General features: G+C 36.0%; 1 pseudogene; it reads left to right on the plus strand.

Annotated features, from left to right (window-relative positions):
* The first annotated feature begins 14,980 nt into the window (after positions 1-14,980).
* On the plus strand, positions 14,981-22,849 carry LOC125872636 (acetylajmalan esterase-like; annotated as a pseudogene).
* Positions 22,850-25,212: the final 2,363 nt, after the last annotated feature.

Below are 25,212 nucleotides of genomic sequence, written 5' to 3' on the forward strand. Positions count from 1 at the left end.
CCTTCTAACTTAATTAGCATTCACAATGTAGTCCTAGGGTTTTGAGAGTCGCGGTTATGGAGGAGAATTTTGTGTACCTCCTTGTATTCCGAGTGAATTGGTTGAGGTTGCTTCTCTCTATATTTTGTACTCTCATATTTATAGTGGATTGCTCATCTCCTTTGTGGATGTAGGTCGATTGACCGAACCACGTTAAATCTATCTTTTTTGATGTGTTTCTCGTTTGTCTTCGTACTCGTGGTCTTTCGAGGTTTGCTTTGCTAGCTTCCGCATTACACCTACTTATTTTGGTCCTAACATCCATCAATATAGAAGTTGTTATATCTTTGCTACTAATAATCTATCTATGTAAAGTGTTTTTCGTGTGATTAAATAGAAGTGTTATGTATGAATGTGTTAATCTGCACGACCTAGTAATTTACTGATTTTAACTTTTCACCTAAGTGTGAAACAGGTTGCCTGACGTATTCCAACAAAGTAGTAAGGACAATAAGTAAAAACACAATATTTTTACATGGAAAACACCCGACTCAAAAGGTGTAAAAACCATGACCTGTACCCCTACAGGATTTAACTCTAATTTCACTAAATCACTGAGCCTCCACAAAAGATAGATTACAAGCTTACCTACCTTAACTTCAAGTTATGAATTTAGATTACAAATCTTGTAATCCTAGGTACTAACTCTAATTCCTAACCTTCAACAAAAACCTCTCAAGGTATGTGTTCCCAACTCTTCGAGTTATCACAACCTAAAGACAACACTTCTAATTTAGTTTATAACTCACTGAACTAAGGTTACATCAAGACTTAATCGCAAAGAAAAACTCCTAACACATAAGACTCTGTAGAAGGATTAAGTTCTTTGATGTGTTCCTTCAGTTTGTTGGTAGCACTTGTGAAGTCAATTTCTCAATTTCTCTTTTTGCTCTGTAAGTGCACATGTATTCTGGACGACTTCGCCTCTATTTAAGCACAATTCTTCATAGAGTTATTGTTTACTTCAAACTCCTCATTGACTTGAACTCTCTTGACTTAGAGTTCTACTTCAAGTAAGATTCATTATTCAATTCAAACTCTTTGTTTCTTTAGACTCGTTCTTCAAATTACATTCATTGATTCTTTTGTATTGTAGTCAAACTCCAACACTTCAATTCAGCAGTAACTTGAAGAGTTCTACTTTAAGTTAGACTCCTTCTTCAATTAAAACTCCTTGCCTCTTTAAACTCCTTCTTCAAATCAAACTCATTGATTCTTTCTCTTCAATTCATCAGATGTTTATTTCTTTGGATTTTCTCACAAAATTAACATTATCCATTCCTTTATTTCTGCACTCTTGTCTTTGTTCATTCTAAAAGCTTTCTCGAATTTAACTGCTCGTGACAATACACCTTTGGACCATATTGACTGATGTGTTTCGTCTTTCTTTGTCAATCATCAAAACTGCATAAATCCCAACAAATTTCCCCTTTTTGATGATGACAAACCTTTTTTCTTTGTGTATTCAAACAATTTTATCTGTAGACACTGAAGCATGAAATACTAACATGAAAAAAGTTAGTCAATGGGTTATAAACACTGCACAACTCTTATCTTCCATGTTTTTGCATCATTGAAAAGCTATGTAAATCCTATAATATACGAGCTAGATTGATCAGCTAAACTATTCATGGCCACTGGCTATCACCAAAACAATCAGGTAACGACTTCATGCAACAAGATAATGTATTATAGAGAGCAAGAACAAGAGTCATTCAAGCAATAGATAATCATTCCATTACACTATCAGATAATGTACTAGATAAAATCAAAGTCATACCAAATGAAGCAAAAACTATTGAGCAGTAATCAAAATACAAACACTGGACAGAAATAAAATAAAGCTAGAGACACTAACATTGAAAAGTGAAGAGAAGAATGGAAAAGTGGCAATAATTGTGTCAACCAACGAATAATTTCAGCATTTTCATCCCTTTGGTCATGAAGAATAGACTGTAGAGCTTAAATTCTTAACCGAAGGACATTTTTTTTTTCTCATAAGCTGCATGAGTAGCCTCCAATTCAGCAATTTTATCAGTGAAAATATTACTTCAACCTTTTCTTTGGAGTATCAATTTTCCTCACGAGGCATGTAGATCAACATGGTTCATCTACTGAATAACCTCTTTTTTTTCTTTTTCTTTTTTCTATTTTTTTTCATTTGAAAAGTCCATTCCTAGATTGAAATTGAGTATTCCTCAAAAATTACTATGGGAATCATGTCATTTTTTTTTCATGCTAGCTCTAAGATCTTCTTTAATAATGGCATCCTCTTGACACTTATGTTTTATAGATGGGAGTTCAAGGTGGAATAGAAAAAAAAATATGTTTTTGGAGTTGGTTCTTCCTCATGAACTGAAAATGAGGAACTAGATTTCCCTTCTCAAATGAGAATTATATATGTACCAAGTTAAGAGCAATTTGAAGAGGGCATCATCACAAATATCGAAAGATGTACTTTGGTGAATATCTGATTTAAACTTGAAAAAAAGTAATCAAGAGGGCTAAGTGAGAGAGAACAATTTGGAAGAATAAGACTCTTGAGCTTTGCCGGTTATTTTATTCTGTATTAGAACAATTAATACATGAAACTTGAGTGCTCAACTGTTTCACAATATACAATATTAACCTCCATCAATATATAACAAACCTAATAAGAGCAATTTTGTGATCATTGTTGCTTGTTTTCACCGTTTCTCTGCACAATCTAATACAAAATTAGGTTAAAACAAGTCAAGGATCTGGAATTGGGAGACACAAATAAATGTGTAAGACTGAATTGAATAACATTTTAGCTCATAAAATTAAGGAAAACAATTATTCTAGCCAATCATTGAGGGGAGTTCATGCAATCTTAATCATCCCCAAGTCTAACTTATTCTTTTCATAATGCTCCCTACATAGTGTCACAATCCATCAATTATTGTTTGACAACGAACAACGTTATCCAACAACCACATACTTTTATGGATAAATTAGTTTCAAGATTCATTGTTCCTCCTATCAATATGCCCTTCATCTGTTCAACAAATGAAACATGTGGTACAACGTGTTCCAATCCACTTTCATCAGTTTCACTTTAATCCTTTTTTTTTTGCTTCCCCCTTACATATGCATTAGCTCCACTTTTTTCTTCCATTTTTTTTAAATGACACATTCCCTCTTTTTGAGAAGTGAGCGAAAGGAACTTTTGTTTGACTTCATTGATATCTCTTAAGCAAGCAATATCTATGAATTAAATCACTTACTTACTTTTAGTTTCACCTGCAAAATAGCTTAAGGGTTAGTCTTAGGAACCCAGACAAGCTTGGGTCCTTTCTTATGATCAAAAGGGTGAATCAAATTTCTTCTCGCCCATCTAGGCAACTGGTTAGTGGACCTGTTTCTGCCAATAGGTATAAATTTGTTTCTATTTGCAAATTTAGTATTTCTTTTTCTAAAATCATTAGCAACTGGACACTCAGTAGTTGGATGACCAATTTTACCACAAATATAGCACACATCTTCAAAGATAGTATTTTCTTTATGGAATACTATACCTGCCTTCTCATTATGCACCCTATCACTCAATTTCTTAACAATTCTAGAGGAATTCGTCCGTTTATTAGACTTTTCAAGATCCATTTTTAATCTGGAAATTTCTAGGTTTAGTTTTTTCACCTCATCTTTTTCACAGAAAAAATCATTTTTGTATTCTTTTAAATCATGTTCTAATTTCTTCCTAGTATCATTTATCTTCCCTTTTTCAATAATGGACAACTTAAGAATTTCAATTATCAAATTCAACTTTGATGACTCAAGTTTATTATGTTGCTTCTTTAGAGAACAAGTTTCTTCTTCAATTATAGTATTGCAGTTTTTTAGATCCATGCACTCAAATTTTTGTTCTGCAAAATCTTTAAATAATTGATCTCTTTCATATATTAATTCTTCAAAATCATCAAATAAGCTACTTATCATCCTAAATAGTTCTCTTTTAGATAAAAGATGCATTTTTTCTTTCAAGTCAAGGATACTTACCTCAAATTTTGCTTCTTCTTCTTCCACGTCTGAATCTCCAATAGCCATGAAAGCGATCTCATCTACCTTTCTATCATCAGTATGTTCTGATCCTGTTTCTTCGTTTACGTCCATGAGAGTATCCCAAATTTGTTTTGCAGTTATGCAACTAGATATTCGGCAATACTCATCTGGTCTAAGGCCACAAATAAGAATAAACTTAGCTTTGGCATTCTTTTCAAGAATCCTGAAGTCAGCCTCTTCGTATTCACTCGTTTCCTTTTGTACGTCATTATTTTCAGCATCCTTCTTAGTTGGGTATTCTGGTCTATCAATAACTATATTCCAAAGTTCATAATCATCAGCCTAAATAAAAGTTTCCATCATTGCTTTCCACCATGAGTAGTACTGGCCATTGAATAATGGAGGCTTGCTCATATCTTGTCCTTCAAAATATCCGAGTGGAGGTGCAGAATTCATCTCGATCAATTCTTAAGTGATTAAACTTTTGACAAGAAAACCTGCTCTGATACCGATTGTTAATCTGCACGACCTAGTAATTTGTTGATTTTAACTTTTCACCTAAGTGTGAAACAGGTTGCCTAAGGTGTTCCAACAAAGCAGCAAGTACAGTAAGTAAAAACACAATACTTTTACATGGAAAACACAATACTGTACCCCTATAGGATTTAACTCCAACTTCACTAAATCACTGAGCCTCCACAAAAGATAGATTACAAACTTACCTACCTTAACTTCAAGTTATGGATTTAGATTACAACTCTTGTAATCCTAGGAACTAACTCTAATTCCTAACCTTCAACACAAACCTCCCAAGGTATGTGTTCCCAACTCTTCGAGTTATCACAACCTGAAGACAACACTTCTAATTCAGTTTATAACTCACTGAACTAAGATTACATCAATACTTAATCGCAAAGAAAAACTCCTAACACATAAAACTCTGTAGAAGGATTGGGTTCTTTGATGTGTTCCTTCAGTTCGTTGGTAGCACTTGCGAAGTCAATTCTCAATTGCTCTTTTTGATCTGTAAATGCACAAGTATTCTGGACGACTTCGCCTCTATTTAAGCACAATTCTTCATAGAGTTATTGTTTACTTCAAACTCCTTATTGACTTGAACTCTCTTGACTTAGAGTTCTACTTCAAGTAAGACTCATTATTCAATTCAAAATTTTTGCTTCTTTAGACTCCTTCTTCAAATTACATTCATTGATTCTTTTGTATTGTAGTCAAACTCCAACATTTCAATTCAGCAGTAACTTGAAGAGTTCTACTTTAAGTTAGACTCCTTCTTCAATTAAAACTCCCCGCCTCTTTAAACTCCTTCTTCAAATCAAACTCATTGATTCTTTCTCTTCAATTCATCATATGTTTATTTCCTTAGATTTTATCACGAAATTAACACTATCCATTTCTTTATTTCTGCACTCTTGTCTTTTTTTATTCTGAAAGCTTTCTCGAATCTAACTGCTAGTGACAGTACTACATCTTTGGACCATATTGACTGACGTGTTTCTTCTTTCTTTGTCAATCATCAAAACTGCATAAATCCCAACAGATTGTTATTTCTTTTAGTTACTTCTTCGTGTTAGTAGAATCATGCTAAAGTGCAGTGTGCTGTATGTATTCACTCAAGAATGCAGCTTGAAAATGGTAAAGGCCGGTTATGCTGAGAATTAATATCAAAGTGACTGATCAGGTGGGCTGATAGTTTAAATTTTATAATTGCGTGTTTTAGAATCTAGTCAAGTTTAATTCCAAAACCATTCAACTTTACTTTGATATCATATTCTCTTTTTCTTAATAGAGTGACATCCTCACTGAGGATTCATATATCAGGACACCGTTTGAGTTTGGATTTAAGCATAGTAGTACTAGTTGTTGCAATTCAGTTTTTCTTGTTAGAGCGACATCCTCAATGAGGATTCACACATCGGACCACAATTTGAGTTCGGATTAAGGCATAGTAGTACTAGTTTTTGTTATTCTGTTTTTCTTAAAAGAGCGACATGCATCCTCAGTGAGGATTCATATCTCAGACCACAATTTGAGTTTGGATCAAGGCATAGCAGTGGCAAGGCAAGGTAGGGTGAAGGGGGTTCATTGGCGGAAAATTGCATTGTTCATACATATATATATATATATATATATATATATATATATATAGTAAATGTGGAACCCCCTTTGAATTCTTTTTGTGTTTACGTTTCATGTTTTTGATTCCCCTAAATAAAGATTTTGGGCTACACCACTATATAGTAGTGTTAGTTGTTGTATAGTTTTCTCTTAATAGAGCGACATCCTCAGTGAGGATTCATCTCGGACCACAATTTGAGTTTGGATTAAGGCGTAGTAGTAGTTGTTGTTATTCTCTTTTTTTCCTTCCAAAATGATCTGGAATTTGAAAAAGAGTTCACGGAAGGTCCTTATTTAGAAAGCGTCCCCTGCTAATTTTTGAAATTTTTATATATGTTATATCTTCCTTTTTATCCTAATTTTACACTTCCTTATCAAGTTTTCTTTCTTTCGCTATGTTTTTCTTAATAAGCAGACATTATGAAAAAACCCCTCAAACATGAGTCTTCTCAATGCACAAGTAGTTACTTTGACTTCTGGTGATGCTCACCATCCTTGTTTTATTTCAACCGTTAAACCTTCTTGCTTCACAAAGACATTTTTGGCATGTTATTGAACTAAATTTTGTTAAGGTTGAAGTTAATTATATACAATAATGTAGGCAACTTAGCGTGATGGTGTACAAAATTGTACACTATTGAGTGTATAGGACTTGAACTCTTTCTTGTAGTCCTTTTCTTTTTTTTGAACACAACGGTAACTTAATCGACTCATTGAATAAATTTTATGGTAGCATCTTCCATTGGATTTTGTGAAGTCAAATGGATTGATGACTAGAATGTGTGAGATGGTTCTGAAAGATGAAGCACAAAGATGTTGGTCGGTGTGGATTAGGAGAGCTGGATGTCATTTTGGAATTATACGCGGATGGACAAAATTTAGAGCAGAAAATGGACTCCGAGTAGGAGATGCTTACAAGTTTGAACTCATCAAGAATGGGGAAATACATATAGCACAATTCCATTGTAAATGTTCTTTTAGTTCTAATGTAGTAATGTACTTTTGTCTAGATTAAGTTCTATGCTCTGACGGTGTAATATAAAATGATGTTTTGCAGGCAAATATTCTGGAAAAATTGCAAAGAGAGAGGAACATTAATGAAGCAAGTTGACTATTTAAAATACAAATTGGTTAATCCAATGTTTGGTATATAACTTCAAAATCTACGTACGATGTTTCTGCAAAATCTTCATGTAAGGTAAGTAAATGAGTGAGACTTGGAAGTAAGGACTGACTACCCAACTTTTATCCAGGCCTCAATGACTCAGTATGGCTTGGTTGTGGTTGTATAAACCTTGTTGATTAGTTGAGCATTGTCTCGTTTCCTAGCGGGATAGGCATGGCAGTAGGTTGGTGCATTCTGCATTGTACCTATTTCCTGTTTATACCTAGTAGCATTTGTCTAGTAGTTGCTTGTCTTATGACTTTTGTTACTCATCGTTATTCACTGTGCTTCAGTTGTCACATTAGTGAATTATGTTAAGTGCTCCTCTTTTGAATGCTATGTTATGTTTCCCTATTATTTTATGACATCTTTACTTCTGTATTCTCTGATGTTCGTTACTCGAGCCAAGGGTCTTCCGAAAATAACCTCTCTACTTCCTCAAGGTCGGGGTAAGGTCTGTGTTCACTCTATCCTTGTCAGACCCTATTTTTGGGACTACACTGGGTTTGTTGTTGTTTTGTCATTAAAAGTGGTTGAATGGATGGATTGATTCATGTTATGTTCTTGATGCATCATTATTTGAGGTTGGGACTATTTTCCAACCTTGAGGTTCTTTGACTATTTAATGAACAAAGTTATTTCTATATTTGTGCTGGTGAGAGGCAGCAAGTATCCATTAATCAAATAGTCGAGGTACCTAAAGGTTGGAAAAACTTGACTAACTAATAGACGAAAATATAGGGGTATTAATTGTTGACCCTTTTCTGAAAAAATAACTCAGTAGTAAAAGTTCATTTGAATTAGCTAAATGTAAATAGTTGGCTTCTTACATATTTAATTATTAGCTAATATATTCTATAATTATTTAATTCCCTTCACTCTAGCCAACATATATTTAAAATGAATTTCAAGAAGCCCTGTATCTCATGTGTATAACTATGGATGAACAATGTATCTGTTTTGCATAATTATATATTAATTTATTGATTTAAAGGTTTGAGGTTTTTTTAAAGAGAAATTATGTAGAATAATAAAAATTTAGCTTATATTAGGTACTATAGCTACCGTTTGAGAAAAGTATAATTTGCGGCCACAGTTTTTCAATTCTTGCTATTCGCTCGGTTTGTATAATTTGTCTAATTTGTATAAATCTAGAAAATTTATATAATTCGGTTCCTGATGGTATAAATTAAAATTTTTGTATATGTTTATCCTAGGTATTTGCATACGATTTATGAAAAAAATCATAATAAATTACCTTATTTGTATATTGGCAAGCGAAATATACAAATGGAGTTTTGAAAAATTTGTAAAGTACTTTTATATACTTACCATATTTGTATATTCGCAAGCAAAATATATAAATGGGAAAAAATATACAAACCACAATCTCCATAGCAAACAAGACTATAGCTATGATGCGCACTTATCGAAACTACAACTATGGAGCCTTATTATGTCTATTATGTTTTCTATTTCTAAACTTTTCTCTCTTTTTTTTAACGGGTTAACCAATAATTCAATAATAAATTAACCAATTACTATATTTTTACAATTTAATATATAAAGTCGTTGAGACTTAGAATTTTCAATTTTATATTTTTATCTCTAACTTTCTCAAACTGTCAACAAAAAGAATCTAACATTTTCTATACATACATAACTTTTCTTTCAATCATATATAATAAGGTATTTTTCCACGAAATAGGATTCAAATAAACCCTTTCGACTCTAGTTGCTGCTACTGTTTGAAAAAGAAGTTGATTAAAATAAAGGTAAATAGATTATGATACAGAACAAAGGCAATCAGGAATCAGAATGAAATGTTGAAGCTTTAGGAGTAGTACCTTCTGTTTATTTAATGGTACCAACCAGTTAAATGTAGTTAAGTAGGCCTTGAGTCTTAGTTACACTATGGTCCCAAATAGTTTTATATTGTATTTTTTTTATTTGCACATTAGACCCATTAATTAGAGGAGGGGTCCCTATCCAATCCATGTCAGGTGCTTTTTGCAGGAATCATTACTACCTTATCTTCTTGTCTGGAAAGAGAGGTGAATCATCTAGGGTTAAGACTTAGTATAAATTGTAATGTTCTCTCTTTGATTCTTTTATCATATATGAAATATCTCTAGCCGTAAAATTAGCTAGAATTAGTTAACTTCTTCTTCTCTTTTACAAATTTTGTTTTTACTGTTCCATTGGATTGTATTGTTCTTCCATCAGTTCCTGCATCATATGGTATCAGAGTAATTCTTAAGATCTGTGGGTGAAAGAATGACAACAGATATGAATGAGATCAAATCTATGATGGAGAGAATGACAGTGGAGATTGCCAACTTCACAATGAGGCAGAATCAGCTAGAAGGTCAGCATGAGAAGGCTTTTACTAAACTGAAAGATTCCATTGATGAGGTAAGAAGGTATGACAGAGGAAAGAATCAGGAGGTGCGTGATACTGGTGGTGGGAATGCAGAAATCTACACTTTATCTGGTAACCCCATGGCTTGGTCACCTCATGTTGCAGGGCTTCCCACTATTGGGCAATACTCTCCAGGTTTTTTTTTTGCAATGGGAGCTAGTCCATTACCATCCTTTTTAGCTCAAGGGGACACTATGCCAACACATGTTCCCCTAGGGTCAAACCCACAACCAGGAGGCCAGGGAGGAGGAACCTGTACTGGAGGACATCAGAATCACCACCACTAGGGAACCACCACAATGTCAAGGATGACCAAGATGTAGTTCCCCAGGTTCAATGGAACCAACTTGAGGGCTTGGTTATGCAAGGTAGAACAATTCTTTTCCTTAGATTAAGTAGCTTATAATCAAAAAGTAAAAGTGGCTTCTATTCACTTTGATGACATAGCTATAGAATGGCATTTAGCCTACATCAGGAGCAGGTCGCATATGCCTTATCCTTCTTGGAAGGAGTATGTGTATGCATTGATGGACATATTTGGGGCTGAGTATGCAGACCCAATGTCTGAACTGAAACTAGTCAAACAAAATGGGACGGTGGAAGATTACCAGAAGGAACTTGATAGTATTATGACTAGGTTGCTGATACTTCCTGAATATGCTATCAGTGCCTTAAAGGCTTAAACCTGAGATAGGTTTCACCGTAAAGAATCATAGACCTCACTCACTTCCTCAAGCTTATCAATTAGCTAGGGACACTGAATTACAAGTCAATGCTCAATTGAAGTTGACCAAATCCTATATGTTTGGGAATAACTCATCCTCACATCCTAGATGAGGGTCTTATTCTTAACCTAAGAGTGGTTTTTATGGAGGGAACTTCAGGGGGTCATTCTGCAGGAAAGAAGCAAATCCACCTAGAAGATAAGGGGTGGCCAACTTTAATAGGAGCAATACGAAGAGACTCACTCTAGCTGAGATGAGTGAGAAGAGGCTTAAGGGATTATGTTTCTTTTGTGACGAGAAATTTGTTCCAGGCCACAAATGTCAAACTTCCAAACAATTATACTTATTAGAGGTCATTGATGAACAAGAGCAAAAGGTGGAAGAAAACACTGAGGTGCAGGAAGTAGTGGAGGTGGGAGAAGAAGAACAAGGGGAAATATGTGAAATTTCAGTCCATGCATTAACTGGCATTCCAGGCTTTCACACTATGAGAGTGGTGGGATACAATGATAAGAGGCCATTGAATATTTTTATGGACCCTGGAAGAACTCATAATTTTATTGATGAGGAACTGGTCAAGCAATTGGAATTGAAGGTTCAAGCAATGAGGCTACAATCAGTCAATGTGGCTGATGGGAGCGACATGAGATGTGTCATCAACTACCATGGTTGATACAAGGGGTTACATTTGTGGGTAACTTCTTGTTGATTCCTTTAAGATCTTGTTATTTGATTCCAGGGGTGCAATGGTTGTTACCACTAGGGGACCTTCCACTTAACTTCCAGAAATTGACCTTAGGGTTTGTGTATCAAGGTAGGAAGGTGGAGCTAAGGGGAATCAAAGAGAATATTAAGTTGGTGAATGCCAAGAACCTAGACAAAATGGTACAGAATGGTGGTCAGCTATTTATGATCAAAGTACTACCTATAGTAGAACCACTAGAAGAGGAGGGTGAAGGGATCCATCCTTAGATCAAGTCCCTGAAGAGTTTCAATTGTTGTTTGGTAATCCCAAGAGTTACCTCCCTCTAGAGCAACATTTTATCACAGAATTCCATTGGAGCATGGCAGCAACCCAATGAATACTAGGCCTTACAGGTATTCTTCTAGGCAAACGAATGTTATATAAGGGTTGGTACAAGAGATGTTTGATCAAGGCATCATCCAACCCAGTTGTAGCCCTTATGCCTCACATGTAGTTCTAGTGGGGAAGAAAGATGGTTCATGGAGGCTATGTGTAGACTATAGAGCTCTGAACAAGCAGACTATCAAAGATAAATTCCCAATCCCCATCATTGAAGAGTTACTTGATGAGTTGGGAGGTTCCCAAATCTTTACTAAGCTTTATTTCAGATCAGGCAATCATCAAATAAGGACGGCAAGGGAGGATGTAAAAAAAAACCGCATTTAGGACTCATTCTGGCCACTATAAGTACATGGTAATGCCCTTTGGCCTCACTAATGCACCCTCAAGTTTTCAAGGGCTGATGAATCATGTTTTTAAGGAACACCTCAAAAATTTCATTTTGTTTTTTTTTTATCACATCCTGATATACAACATGAGTCTAGAAGATCACTTGCAATATTTGAGGATTACTTTTAACTTATTGATTCAACATAGACTGTTGGTCAAGAAGTCAAAGTGTTCTTTTGGGGCATCAAGGGTTGAGTATCTTGGTCACTTCATATCTGCAGAGGGAGTGGCTACTGATCCTAAGAAGATTGCAGTAGTACAAGAATGACCAATTCCTCAGACTATAAAGGAGTTAAGTGGGTTTCTTGGGTTGGCAGTTATTACAGGACGTTGATTAGAAGGTATGGGATTATTAGTAAACCTCTTACTGATTTGTTGAAGAAGGAAAGGTTCCATTGGAATTTTAAGGCAACTATAACTTTCAACCAATTGAAGAAGGCTCTAGTTACTGCCCTTGTCTTGAGTTTGCCCAACAACACTCAACAATTCCTAGTCGTGACAGATGCTTGTGATCTTGGTGTGGGTGTTGTAGTAATGCGGGATGGACATCCTTTGGCCTACCCAAGTAAAGGGTTGTCTCCTAGACAAAATGTCTTGTCAGTTTATGACAAGGAGCTACTGGCCTTAGTGTTGGCAGTGACTAAGTGGTCACAATATTTATTAGGGAGACACTTTGTGGTCAAGACAGACCAGAAGGCCATTAAATTTCTCTTGGATCCAAAGTTACACACTGGCACTCAAATGAAGTGGATAGCCAAACTTATGCAATTTGATTTCCACATTGAGTATAAACAGGGGAGATAAAACAAGGTTGTTGATGCCCTCTCTAGACTATCGGTGGCTGATCTATTCTTAATCTCAGTAATTCTCATTGACTCTTTACTCTTGCAAAAGATCAAAATTAGTTGTGAAATAGATCCAGAGGTCAATGAGAGAATTAGAAGAGTGCAGGAACAAGAAGAAGGAATAAAAGGTTACACATATGTCAACCATCAGCTCAGAAAAAGGGCAAACTGGTGGTGGACAAGGATGATCAAGTGCGGCAAAAAATCCTACAATACTGGCATAACAACCCTAATAGAGGACACTCAGGAATGGAAAATACTTACAGAAGGATCTCAACATTGTTTTATTGGAAAAAGTTAAGAGAGGATGTCAACACTTACATTAGGAAGTGCTCTGTATGCCAGAGGAGCAAGTATGATGCAATAGCCTATCCTGGATTACTACAACCTCTATCCATTCTTAGTTCTGCTTGGTCCAACATCAGCATGGACTTTATTAATGGCCTACCAAAGTCTAAAGGAAAGACCACTGTCATGGTGGTGGTGGACAGATTAACCTAGAGTGCCCATTTCATTTCTCTCAGTTATCCCTACACAACATCATCAGTAGCCCAAATCTTTATGGATCAGGTCTATAAGCTCCATGGTATGCCAGAAAACATTGTGAGTGACAGAGATCCTATATTACTTAATAAGTTCTAGCAGGATCTAATCTCTGTTTATGGAGTTACACTAAGTAAATCCACAGCCTATCACCCATAATCAAATGGCCAAACTGAAGTCATAAATATGACTTTAGAGACTTATCTAAGGTGTTATTGCTATGATAGCCAGTTTGATTGGTCATCGTACCTGCCCTTAGCTGAATGGTGGTACAACACTACATTTCATTCGGCAATACAAATTACTCCTTATTAAGCACTGTATGGTCAACCTCTACCTCTTCATTTACCTTTTGTGTCGGGTGAAACTACTGATGAAGAAGTGGATAGGAGTATGTTGACAAGGGAATGCAAGGCTCAATTGCTCAGTTTCTATTTGCATAGAGCTAAAAAAAAGAATGGTTGATTTGGCCAATAAGGGAAGGAGTGATAGGCAATTACAAGTAGGAGATTGAATTTATCTTAAGTTGCAGCCATACAGACAAGTCACTGTGTGTACTCACTCATATTCTAAGATGTCAACTAAGTTTTATGGACCTTACCAGGTGGTGCAGAAGATAGGTCCAGTAGCTTACAAGCTTAACTTCCCCTCTCATGTTGCTATTAATCCTACATTCCATGTATCACAATTGAAGTTTTGTCATGAAGTCCCTAGAAACATAACTCATCCACCAGTGGTTGATGTTTCCAGTCCTTATTGTGTGGAACTCCATATCATTCTAGACAGAAGAATGATTAGAATGGGGAATAAAGCAGTGGTTCAGTTGCTAATTCAATGAAAGGACATTGTTGTGGAGCAAGCAACTTGGGAGGACTATTCAGTTATGAAGATAAGCTTCCCTGGTCTCTTCCTTGAGGACAAGGAGGTTTCTAAGGAGGGAGAAATGATGCAGAACAAAGGCAATCAGGAATTAGAATGAAGCTTTAGGAGTAGTACCTTCTGTTTATTTAATGGTACCAATCAGTTAAATATAATTAAGTAGGCCTTGAGTCTTAGTTACACTATGGTCCCAAATAGTTTTATATTGTATTTTCCTTATTTGTACATTAGACCCATTAATTAGAGGAGGGGTCCCTATCCAGTCCATGTTAGGTGCTTTTTGCAGGAATCTGTACTACCTTATCTTCTTGTCTGGAAAGAAAGGCGAGTCATCTAGGGTTAAGACTTAGTATAAATTGTAATGTTCTTTCTTTGGTTCTTTTTATCATATATGAAATATCTCTAGCCGTAAAATTACCTAGAATTAGTTAACTTCTTCTCTTTTACAAATTTTGTTTTTACTGTTCCATTGGATTGGATTATTCTTCCATCAGTTCCTGCATCAGATTAATAAACTAATACTACAAATTAGAACTTTGGGTCACAATTGATTAACTAAACCAACAAATAACACTAATTATCTCTCTAAAAACCCACCCCTACTGCTCGTAGGTTTTGGTTGCCATTACAGAGTGCTGCTAATTCTCCTAGTTATTTTCAACTGAAAATTGATGCACAAAAATTACAAATCCATCGAAAACGAGGATTGATGAACTGCAGATCAGATAAAATGGAAACTGTATCAGAGAAAGCTATTGTGGATCTCATTCTTCCTGTGCAAAATCTCCTTATGGAATCAACTTTTTTCATAAATCAACTGCGCATTGTTCTAATGGCTTGCTCATGATTGATTTCATAGGTATGCAAAGCTCAATCCGCAATTACTTCGTTGTTAAATTGCTCCTAGCTAATAATATATATAATGTATGTATTTAAAATGAAGTGAGTTAATAAATTGACCAAATTTCAATCGTTTTATTTGTTCTTGTACAATTTTTTAAGCATCTTATAATTTTTTTATGAATATATATAAGATCAAATAAAAAAAATTATTTCTTTTATTATTTTAAAAGGTATGTGCATCTTTGGACATAAATAATAAAAAAGAGAAAAGGGGCATTTAATTAAATACAAGATAAACATGAACCGACCAGCTACTATATGTAATTGATAGAAAGTATGATAATTTTTGAATTTATTGCTATCATGGGCTGCTAATTGGATTAATTATTATTTTTTAAGTAAAAGATTTTATTTACCAAGTGAATATTACAAAACGAAAAAAACTCAGCAGGCATGGACATAAGCTCCATCCTTACTATCTTCAAGAACCAAAATTCACCCTCTACCTTTTATGGATACATATTCATAGCATGTAGTCTATTAGCTAACTTAGCATATCTACTTCCTCGTCCATGTGTCTCCTGGATAATATGTCTAACAATTGTGCTTGTTTGCTACTTCTTTTGTATGAATATCCCATTGTTGCGTTCCATCCATAAGTAATGCAGGGAACTTGCCATTGCTAGATTGTACCCGAGTGTTGTGCTACTTTTTCCTTTCATATATTTAACTGCCCATTGGACTTCAGCTGTCCAGTGTATTGTGCTTCTGTTAATCCCTTGCAAGGTTAAAATTTTCCTCCACACTTCTGCAGTATAGGAACATTGAAAGATCAGATGGTGAAGGTCCTCATTCTTCTTCAGAGACACATAGGAGACTGTATTACACCCTATTAGCCAGTCTATCTTTAGTCGCAAGCCTTCCATTTACTCTAGATACATAATGAACAACCATTTAGGAGTTCCCACATTTGTCCATACCAATGATCTCCATTCTACCTTTTCCATTCAACCCTCATCTGCATATACACTTTACCAATGAAGTAGTTTTCCATGCTTTTTACACATGCCAATGTTAACCCAGCCTCTTGGAGATATTTTTTTGCTTTGAGGATTCTTTGCATTATTCAAGAAGCTTGCTTTTTTTGTATGTTCCACACACCATGCTGCTTATAATAGCTATGGATCTAAGCCACCCAGAGATTGTCTTGTTTCCGTCACAAATTTCACATTAGCTTCCCAATTTCAGCCTTATTCCAGGTATAGATATCAAGAAATTGCAGTCCTCCATTTGACTTGGGCTTACAAAGTTTATCCCATGCAATCAAAGCCTTCCTAGAAGTCTCTACATTGCCAGTCCATAAGAATCTCCTATACATAGCTTCCACTGTTTGAATGATTTTCTTTGTTAGAGAGTATATTTGGGACCCGAACATTTGGATATCATACAATACACTCTTGATGAGTTGAGCTCTTCCTGCATAAACTAATTGGATTAATTATTTTTAAATCAAATGTCATTTTTTTCTTTTTGTTTTTGTTTTTATAACCGTAGTGTTCAAATCAATTTTCGCACACCTTGTCTAATTTTATGAGAAGTATACTTGTCACCTTCCACCAACAACATATACGGTAACTTTGTCCATCAAGGCTAGGATAAATGAAAAGAATCCCTCAATGTTTTTTGTCTTGAAAATATTTTGATAAGATTTATTCGGGATCAAACTTTGGTGGCCTGAGATACTACATGAGCGAGTCAATTGTCAATCCAAATTTAGACATGTTGAGTGAATTATGATTTCATGAGCAAATTGTATGACCTCTAACTCTACGTCGATTTTGTGTGTTTTCATACATCGCTTGAATTTGGTCTTCCTCTCCTAAATCCTTATAAGGATCAAAGTACAAATTTTACACATGGTGCAAATTTTGCAGTAGCAGGGGCAACTGCTTTATCAACCAAAGTCATGGCAGAGAAAAAGATTGCTATGTCTTTAACAAATATTCATTAGACGTTCAACTTGATTAGATGTCTTCTCATTTCGAGACTACCAGCTCCCCCGGTAATACTTCCAATTCAGGAGTGATAACATCTGCATACATTCTGCTCTAAATATGTTGTTGTACTTCTAATTAAGGAAATGGTGTGATTCAGTATCTACTTATAAAGTAATTGACAACAAGTTGAATTGATAATTTTCTAGTATTTGCTTGCTAGATTGCCCAGTACAGTTAAAGAAGTCTTTTTTCCTAGTTGGACATATAGGAGGAAATGATATAAATTATGGATTATCACAAGGTAAAACCATGGAAGAGTTGCGAAGATTGGTTCCAGATGTTGTTCAGACCATCACTCATGGCGTTAAAGTGAGTTTTAATCTCTCGGTTTCCATGATTGTTATTTGTTACTTTCATTTGCCTGAAGTTTGTTTCCTCTAACGATCGATTATCACTACTTTTTAGAGAGTCATCGGTTTTGGTGCTACCCGAATTGTAGTTCTAGGGAATTTCCCAAAAGGTTGTGGTCCAGCTTTCCTAACACAATTCATGACCAATGACTCATCTGCTTACAATGAGTACCATTGCTTGAAACACTTGAATAATTTGACGATCTTCTATAATGATCATTTGCAACAAGCCATTTTGAGATGAAGAAAGAGTATACAAACATTACAATCGTTTATGGTGACTACTACAATGCCTATATGTGGTTTCTACAAAATGCCATCACTCTTGGTATGTGCTCAAAGCATCGTTTTATTTACCTATTTTTGAGGTTAGAGTTGATGGAAATGCGAAGAAAGCCATATGCATTCACGAACTTTCTTATAGGGGTGTACATGACCGGGTTGGTTCGGGTTTTTTAAATATCAAACTAAATCATTTGTATAAAAAAATTAAATTTATAAACCAAACCAAACTAATAAAACTCGGGTTTTTTCAACCTCGGGTTGGTTCGGATTTTTTAAATACCAAACCAAACCATTTGTGTCGAATTTTTAATTTTTTAAATCAAACCAAACTAATAAACCTCATATTTTTTTCCAGGTTTTTGAATTTTTCCGGTAAAGTATTCATACAAACATATAATTAACTTGTGCTTCAAATATTTCTTTACTCTTATCAAAATACAACTATCTAAGTTGTTTCTTAAGAAAATAACACAAAATATGAGATGAATGATGACACTAAAATATTCGATAAAAAATAATAATGAATTCATATAAAATAAATATTGCAAATTGATAAATCATAATGAAAATGAACATAATTTAAAAGTACTAAATCATTTTAAAAACTATAAATATAATGTCGGGTTGGTTTGGTGCCAGTGAGCTATTTTAATAATTGCAAGACCCCCATTTCACAACACACCTTTAAACAATGACGCTCAAAAAATACCGTTCACACTAAGATCGATTTCGGGAGTTCTACTCGTCCGAATTCAATTCTGTAAAGTTGTACGGGTTCCTTAACGTCTTAGCTATCTACTCATGTAATCAAAATCATAATTAAATCTCTCATTTGTTACCAGATTTCCCTAGACTTCACTGACTCTGATTTCGTCCAAATCTGTATTAGGCTAGGAAATCCAAAGTTACTACTCAAAAGTTTTCTGGCCCCAATTCTTTCCCCATTGGTTTTTCTATAACGACAGGAACATGTTGTTACAATAGGTACCAATTTACCCATCACTTGTCCCCGAGTGACAAACTAGGAGAAAAAGGATAAAGCAAGAATAGAGTGGTATCTGAATCGTCGAATGACTGGGATATTTGTCCCACATACTTTTTCTGTCGACTCTGGGCTGCTAGAAGTTTAGATTGGATACTTCTCACCTTAGCATGAACATCTTTCACCAAATCAACTCTCAAAGGTTTCACATCTTCAACATCAAACCAACCAATTGAACACCTACACATCCTCCTATACAATGCCTCAATGAAGTCATCTCAATACTCGAGTAATAAATATTGTTGCATGTAAACTTAACTACAACAAATTAAAGCGATTCCCAACAACCACCAAAGTTGATCGTACACACGTCTACAAACATGTTATCACGGACCTTGACAGAATCATCCGGACGAATTCTTTAGCACTTAAACATGATAAAATTCAAAGTCAATACTCGCTACAAATAAAAGTGAAACTGAATCAACCAGCACACACTCATAATACCCAAACAATCATCGTTCTTACCAATATCTTCATCCCACAACATAAATTCCCATGAGATTAAGTTATAACAAATTTGATCTTTAGAAATCAGATACTCATCGAGGGATATGTTCAAGCATACAAGCCCTCTACCCACACTATCAAATGTTGGTTTTAGCAATTGTAGATTACCTCTTAAAAACAGTGGAATTGGACCCAATGATCCCCACATACAACCACACACAATCAATACATGATCTCGACGACTAGATGAAAGTTAAGATTGTCAGACAACCACAAATACGCATGGTAGCTCTTCTATAAATTCTCATACGCAAGGTGGTACATGTAGAACCACTAAAATACTTTAACAACTCTCAGACAACGACACCAATTATGTCATTCGACATAACCAAATCTTCCCACTCAACTAAGAGAACATCGCAGGATTTGGTACCCCTGATCCACCACTAGGGATCCACCCACAAAAGTGAAAATACACTAGAGCATAGCTAGTGAATCATACTCACAACACTAACAACCATCATAAACACTCCGACCTTTTACCTTATTATAAACCAATACTTTTAAAAATGAAACCTTTCTTAGGTACTTAACAATCAATAGTAGTAAACTTACGACTCACCCCAGGTGTAAATCCTTTCAAATGCTAAATACCGCATACAATTGATCATTTCTTACCTTGCCAATTCATACCTTAACAAAATACATCACCATGAATGTAGACTCACAATGAAAAATCTGGATTGTAATTTCCACCATCTAACACAATCCCTTTCTCTATCAACATTAGCTTGTACCTTGAAGATTTTTATTAATTCATGGATCACTGTTTATCATTGATCGCATCTCCATCGATCTTACCATATATTTTGCTAAAATTTCAATCATACTCATTACTAGACTCAAAAACAAAACCAAGCACTTGTCATCACACTCAAGCTAATGTCTGCACACTCTTTTCTCAAGTCTTTTTCGATAGTTTTTGACCAACCTGATGGATCCATGACACTATTACCATAGCTACAACAAAATGAATGAAATCACGCGTCTCTGAACCTAATTATCTACCCCTCTGAAGGTACCTCTTTAGCCTTAAGAATTCAATAAAATATTCTTGTTCTAGCCTCTCTCTAAAGGTTGTACTACATTTCATTATATTTTCCTTCATTATAACTCTAGCTCTTTAACATTCTATTTGAGTGGTGTTCTACCATCTCTTATAATTTTCCATACAACCACGTTACTCACCAAGTATTAGAAAACCACGACCTTGGATACTCGCAAGTCGTAATTACTATACAAAAATTTACTTAACCAAAAAATTATTATATAGCTGCATCCCGTCACAATCCATCACGAACTCTTATTGCCATTACGCTCCGTCAGTCTTGACTATCACTACGAAGTCAACCTTTTTCATCAACACAACGCCTCAAACTTAGGTAAACTCATCAAATTCAAAGGACTAACCCAATCCTTGGTACACACTTTCTTACTAAAATCTTCAATTTCCATTACCCAAGTATACTAAATGGGACTTTCTTTATCCATAAACTTGTCATTCTGGCATTAATCCACTCCCTTATGGATTAAGATAAAATCATCAGTCCTTATACTACCCTCCTTCTTCTTAACAACCAAGACAGGAGCGCCCCACTTGGAAACACTAGGACGGATGAACCCTTTATCAAGAAGCTCTTGGATTTGAGCCTTAAGCTCTCTTAATTCTACTGGAGCCATACGATACAGAGGGATGGAAATGGGGCAAGTGTCAGTTTCCAAGTCAATGTAGAAATCTATATCTCTATATGGAGGCATACCAGGAAAATCTGTAGGAAACACTTCCTTAAAACTCAGATACCATAGGAATAGACTTAATAGAGGGAGACTCAACCTCAACACTCCGAACATGAACCAAATAAGCCAAACAAACCTGCCCTACTAGTTTTCTAGCCCGAATGGAGGATATGATCTTTCCCTACTGGGATCTCTAGAGTTACCGACTTAGTATTACAATTAAGCTTGGTATAATAGAGGGGACAACCAAGTCATGTATAAGATTATATCAAGTTAGTCATATCCAGCATAACCAAATAAACCCAAGTTTGAAAATCCCTAAACACAACAGGACAAACACGATATACAAGAGTGATTATGACTGACTCTTCAACTAGGGTACAAACATGGATGGAAGCTTCAAGTATATCACAAACCACATCAAATCCCAAGGTAATTGAACTAACACATACGAATAAGTAGAACCCAGATCACACAAATCAATATCCATTCGGGCATAGACAAGAGTAGCAATAGTGACCAGTGCATCACACACCTCAAACTCGATCTTGTCTAAAAAAGCATATAAATGAGCCCTGTCGTCTTGACGGCCAACCTCCTCGCCTAGCTGCACTACTCCTCTACCTGCATTACCATTTCCCCGGCCTCCTCGACCTCGCTGATTTCCTCCTCATATGCCCAGGGTCTCCATAATTTTAACACACCTTATAACTTATATCCGATTGCTGAACACTGAATTAGATCGCGAAGGTTAGTTCGGGTATGATTTGGGGTCCATAATTGTGACTAGGGGAAAACAGGGGAGACATGGCTGAGATTATATCTTGCTCTATCCCGCTCTAGCGGGAGAAATTCCGTACTGGCGGTCTCGCAATGATGAGATTATCCCACCCTAGCGTCTCCGACGGAAACAGTACCCTGCCAACAATTTCTGGGGTTCCCCCCTTTTCTATATTTGCCCTAGATTTCCCGGCTATAACTAGGCATTTAAGAAAATCCCTTTAGCTAGGACAATCATTGTCTACCCCTGCCCCCTCCCGGTCAACCCAACGAAGTACGCACTTTAGAATCCTTTCACATCATTTCAAAACTACCACACACATATCCCTAAGATACACTCATACTCTCACACGGTTATCAGTTGGTCTCAACGCACTTCCAGATTTCTTGCTTACGAACCACATCGTAATTTATCTAGACCCTTGTACCTAATCTCGTGATGACTTTCTTTTCATAACAAGTTTCACGACACTCAAGCAGTTACAACTTGCAGACAAGTCCAAATTATTTAATTAGTTCGTTCCATAGATGGCCATTACTGATAATCTATGCCTTATACGGTCCCTAAGGCCATATACCAATTGGAACCTTCTCAGTTCTAGCTAACTTACTTGTGTTCTTTCAGTCGGGATTACGACGTCTAGTTCACTTCGTTGAGATACCAGTTGTAATCGGGAGATACCAATTGGACTCAACTCATATCACAAGCGACAATAGTAGCTAGCGAGCCCCACAAAACTTCAAATTTTAATCATAGAACTTGGTCGAATCCAATTCTTAACCGCCTCAACCTTTAACTGATGGTAACCCGACCTTAAATCAAACTTAGAGAAAATCGATGCACCTTGCAACTAGTCAAAAAGTTCATCTATCTGAGGCAATGGATACTTGTTCTAATTGGTGATCCTATTCAGCTGTTGGTAGTCTATACACATCCTCTCTTGCTAGTGATGGTGTTACCGTTGTTGTTGCTCTAGCTCAGACCATAGAGTGATGGAGGAAAGATTCCAATTTGTATCACCCAGATACCAATTAGATACAAGTCATAGCACGAAGGAGTAGAAATAAGTGAGTTTTTCCTAAAGTCTTATAGACTCTCAAAGAAAAGTATGGACATCACCGTATCGTTCCGCAAGACTCTACTAGACTCGTTTTGGTACAATGAGATCAACGAACCTAGGGCTCTGATACCAACTTTGTCACGACCCACACCATCGTGATTGGCACCCACACTAACCCTCCAGTGGGAGAACCATTACTACAACCCAAACAAATCATTTTTTATGAAAACTAAGGAACTTAGAGATACGGAAGCAAGTTTAAGTGACAAAAAAAAATGGAGTTCCCATAAACTCCAAAGGTTTAAACAATTAACTAATCAAACTAATGTGGAGATTTAACCCCTAGAACCTGAAAGTCATTGTACCAAAACTCTACTAACGACAAGTCTAAGAACAAGGGATACAACCCCGAAACTAAACAAACACCTTAAACAAATAGTCTGAGGCAGAAAAGAGTGGACTTAAACAAGAGATATTCATGGCAGCCTGAAAGAACTGGCTCACCCTTGAATCCGGTCACACTCAATAGTCACCTAGTTGAGGTATATCAATAGCCACCTGAAGATGCCCTGCACTAAACAAAGAAAGAGCAAGTGCAGTTTCAGTACACAATCACAGTGTACTGGTAGGATCACGCGGCTATACCATTAAGTGAAACACATGCAAGTAACCATAATATTATAAAACATGCATATACCAAACATATACAATATTAGTCATCTTTAATGGATCAATGTAGCATTTCACGTTCTCAATAATACACATTGGTTATCAATTTAAAGCAACATACAGTCTTCCAATATCAATCATCATTAGATATGAACGTAATAATCACAAGTAGATACATAACACAAATTAATGGTCCTCTCACGAAACCCAATTCAATGGTCCTCTCATGGAACCCACACCCAAACTGTTAGCATACCAGAACGTGGTACCCGATCCAATGTTTATGCCGGAACGTGGCAACCGATCCCATGTTTATGCCAGAATGTGGCAATCGATCCCATGTTTATGCTGGAATATGGCAATCGATCCATTCAACAAACCACAATCACAATCATAATGTATATTCTCACAATCATACAACAAGAGGTGATTCATGGTGTACAATTATTCAATTATCCTCATTTACGAGGGTGATCAATAATGCAATATTCGCATACATACATGCATTATAATGAGCAATTACAAACATATATCACACCAACATGAAATCACAACCATCACCTACCTCGAAACAAGCTTGAAACCCTAAGAAACGTGATCCTTCCCTTTCTGGATTTGTTCCGCTTGTTCTTGGTCTACAAATAATCATAATAACATGGGAATCGATAAAAAATCACTAATTACCTGAATTGCTAACAATTCTATGAACCCTAGATCATACACATGATCCCAAGTACCCAAAATAGGGTTGTTTCCACTATAGATTCTAGATCAACACTCTCCCCCATCAATAATTACCCATTAGATTACGTTCTAGATTCGAAAATGGATTCGGGGAGTTCAAATTTTGCCTTTAGCCTCAAGCTAGAATGGTGGAAAATTGTCAAGAATCGTATGGGGTTCATTCCTTAGCTCTAAAAATCAAAAAGTGCAGAATAAAGATGTTTTGGAGTTTATTTATGACTTTAAGTTGCGTCGGACCCGCCACAACGGTCCCCCCGCCCTGGCAGCAGAAATTCTGCCCCAGAGACTTGCACGAAACCAGTGAGCTATTTTAATAATTTCAAGACCCCCATTTCACAACACGCCTTTAACCAACGACGCTCAGAAAATACCGTTCACGCTAAGATCGATTTCGAGAGTTCTACTCGCTCGAATTCAATTATGTAAAGTCGTACGGGTTCCTTAATGTCTTAGCTATCTACTCATATGATAGAAATTATAATTAGATTTCTCATTTGTTACCAGATTTCCCTAGACCTGACCGACTCCGATTTCATCCAAATCTGGACTAGGCTAGAAAATCCAAAGTTACTACTCAAAAGTTTTCTAGCCCTAATTCTTTTCCTATTGGCTTTTCTATACTGACGGGAACAAGTCGTTACACCAGGAGTCCAAATGTGTGGTGACCCTAGTACTCACTTCAGTTGGGATGGACTTCATTGGTCACAAGCAGACTGCAGTTGGTTAGCAAGATGGTTAATTGATGACATGTTGCCCAAATTGAACCGTCATGTTTAAGTTCTTGTCAAATTGGATGAATCAGAATCCGGATATTACTTAAATGACGTGACCAAAATAAGACATCCCATGAAATGTTACTTGATTCTAAGGTTCTGTACCCTCG

This window comes from Solanum stenotomum, chromosome 1 (genome assembly GCF_019186545.1).
Source record: "Solanum stenotomum isolate F172 chromosome 1, ASM1918654v1, whole genome shotgun sequence".
NCBI classification, from domain to species: Eukaryota; Viridiplantae; Streptophyta; class Magnoliopsida; order Solanales; family Solanaceae; genus Solanum; species Solanum stenotomum.